This window comes from Anomalospiza imberbis, chromosome 1 (assembly GCF_031753505.1).
Source record: "Anomalospiza imberbis isolate Cuckoo-Finch-1a 21T00152 chromosome 1, ASM3175350v1, whole genome shotgun sequence".
Taxonomy (NCBI): domain Eukaryota; kingdom Metazoa; phylum Chordata; class Aves; order Passeriformes; family Viduidae; genus Anomalospiza; species Anomalospiza imberbis.
Window position 1 is genome coordinate 123,643,807 of NC_089681.1, and position 2,787 is coordinate 123,646,593.

At 33.4% G+C, this 2,787-nt stretch overlaps 1 long non-coding RNA gene across 1 annotated transcript; it reads left to right on the plus strand.

Moving 5' to 3' along the window:
- Positions 1-1,176: 1,176 nt before the first annotated feature.
- On the plus strand, positions 1,177-2,188 carry LOC137485401 (uncharacterized). The gene is made up of 2 exons (XR_011005304.1): positions 1,177-1,495; positions 2,023-2,188. It is a non-coding gene; the product is annotated as an uncharacterized lncRNA (long non-coding RNA).
- The last annotated feature ends 599 nt before the right edge of the window (positions 2,189-2,787 follow it).

Below are 2,787 nucleotides of genomic sequence, written 5' to 3' on the forward strand. Positions count from 1 at the left end.
ACCCAAACCAAAGTGCAGCCAGAAAAATTCCTTCCCTTTTTTTGTCTTTGATGCCTTTTGTTTCTGATGTAACCAAAATAGAATAATTTTAATATATTAAGGTTGTTAAAACAACGGATAAATGTTTTTTTTTTTTTAACTTACAAGAAAGGAGACAAGGGTTATATTTTTAGTCTTTAGTCATGGGAGAATTAAATTCTGTGGGGTTCTTTTTCATTTAAAATGACTTGCTTCTTTGGCAATAAAGCTGACTTTTCTTTCAGAGTGGTTACAAAACTGCTCTTCCAAAGGCTTTTATCTCTTAATTCAGTTTCCAAATTTTCTCAATAGGCTCTTAACCACCAACCAAAACAAATTGTTGCTCCTGCTGCAGCCAGTCCACCTTCACTGTCATTTGATTAAAAATGTTTCAGTGGTAGTACTGTCTAAATATTTCTCTAATTCTGTTTCCAAAAGAGGAGACTCACTCTAATTCTGCAGGGGACCATTTATTAGTCTTGTTAGTATACAGGTAATGCTCTTTTCAGAAAAAGGGAACTTTCTCTGTCCTGAAGACTTAAATTCTAATTAGTCAGTGTTTGGTTTTTTTTAAAGTGAAGAGTAGGAATCCATGTATTAAAAAACACTTATATGTTTTGATTTATCTTTCCAGTTGATCAACAGGTTTGGCTTATCTGTTCTCTAATGTTAATTGGTTTATGTGTTAACAAGTAATTAACTGTTTGCTTAAACATTTTTTGTTGGTTTTGGCTATATATTTTATTCTTCATTGAAATTATCTACAAATTTCAGGATCTATTTGTCAGCATGGATGCATCTCCTGACTAAAAAATCATTTCTTTGCAGTTCCCAAACATAAGGTTCTGTTTTCCTCTGGCTTCTTCATTTATATTATTTCTGGAAGACAATATGCCTTTGCAGTTAATAGAGCATGTATGATCCAAAGAGGTTATAGGTTTTTGTGTGCAATTTTCCTTAGTATTTCTTACTGGCTGTCTTTAATTACAACTTGGAATCACTTATTTACAAGCTAGGTGCCCAAGCTGGAGGTTTAGGGTTCCAGTTTAGCAACCAGTATAAAAAAAAAAAAAATAGAAACTCCTAAATGCTAAAGTTCTGTAATAATATGTTCTTTATACATTTCTTACTTCTCACATCCATTCCCATGAGAAAAGTAGCTTTTCCCTCCATTAATACCATTATAAAGGGTGTGTGGCAAGCCTTTATCTAGGGTCTTAGGAAGGTGGTAACAGGTCAGAAAATGTCAATTTATGTCAGAAATAAAAGTCTGTTCATGTACAATTTTTATGGTAATCTTCAATGATCTCTCAGGCTGCCTATATGGCTTTCTGTGACTCTGGTTTCCTTCAGCTACTGGGACACCTATGAACTGCATTACTAGACATTTCTGGAGAATTCAGAACAAATAAAGATATTAGTCAAGAAGACCAGCAAGTTCTCAACTTTCCAAAACTTTTTAGATGGTTGAAAAAAGGTGTGCAGAATTTTCTCTGCAAATACTGAATATTAAGACAACTGCATGCTGACTACTTTTTAAAATATATACAAGTAATATTACTTCATTCAAGATAGGACAGTGTAAATCTTTCTGATTGAATCTTTTTGTGTTTTTGCTTTATGAATTATTCTTTTTATTCATGGGTGGCTAATTGTGTTAGAGTCCTATATGGGTCAATTTTCAGGGCACTAAAAAAATTTAAATACTGTCAATTTTTGCCTTGAATATTTTGTTTGGATCTCTGAACTGCAGTATTATGATTTTGATTTGGGCTGAGCCTATCCGAAAAACTACCTAAGTAAAACTGTTTTACTGTTTAAAAGAAACTTTAAAATTGTTCAGGATTTATTCCATAGCAACCACAGAAATGTCATTTTTGAAAGCCAAAAAAAATTATTTGGTTAATATACAGTATTCAAAATTAACTTTAGGTTTAATATTATATTTACAGGCCAGAAGACCATAATCTGGGAAGTGCTAGATATTGTTTTCCTTTATTTCAGAGAGAGATCAATGATGCAAGAGAACATTAGGATTAATCTGTCTGTTGAGAACTATGAATATTCAGAGTAAGCCTAATGAAAAGGAGAAAATAAAGCAGGTGGCTCAGTGCTTCTAATATGTTTTGGCACTGAAGCCTCAAATTAAAATGCATGAAAAAAGAGACAACTATCCTTTGGCAAATTCTGTGGGGTTTTTTTGTTACTTTATCTTCAATAATTGTTTTAGCTATTAAATTTTTAATCTTGAGTGACTACTGATGCAATTAGTGTATTAAAATAGCCATGACTAACAAAAACCTCTGTTTTATTTTTAACCAAAGTGAGCAAACATGCCTATCAAACCACCTCAGTGTAGTCAATTGGCTTCCTTTAGTCAGAATTCAGTTAAGGAGGATAATTTTGAGCCCAGAGGTGCAGGTGGGCTGGTGATTGTGGATGAGATTGTGGGCATAGAACCTAGAAGACTCAGGATGTTTTTTGTTCATCTGGGTCCCTTACTTGAAGATCTCTCAAGAATGTGGAAGAAAGTATTATATGGAATAATTTGAGAACTAAAATTTATAAATAAGCAGATTTTACAGAGAGATTGTGTAATCTCCCTCACTGGAGATATTCAAGAACTGTGTGGATGAAATTCTGTGCCATGTGATCTAGGATGACCTTTGCTTGAGCAGGAAGGTTGGACCAGATAACCAGTTGTGGTCCCTTCCCTTACCCATTCTGTGATCCATAATCCATTAATTTCAGAAATCCAAAAATGCTATC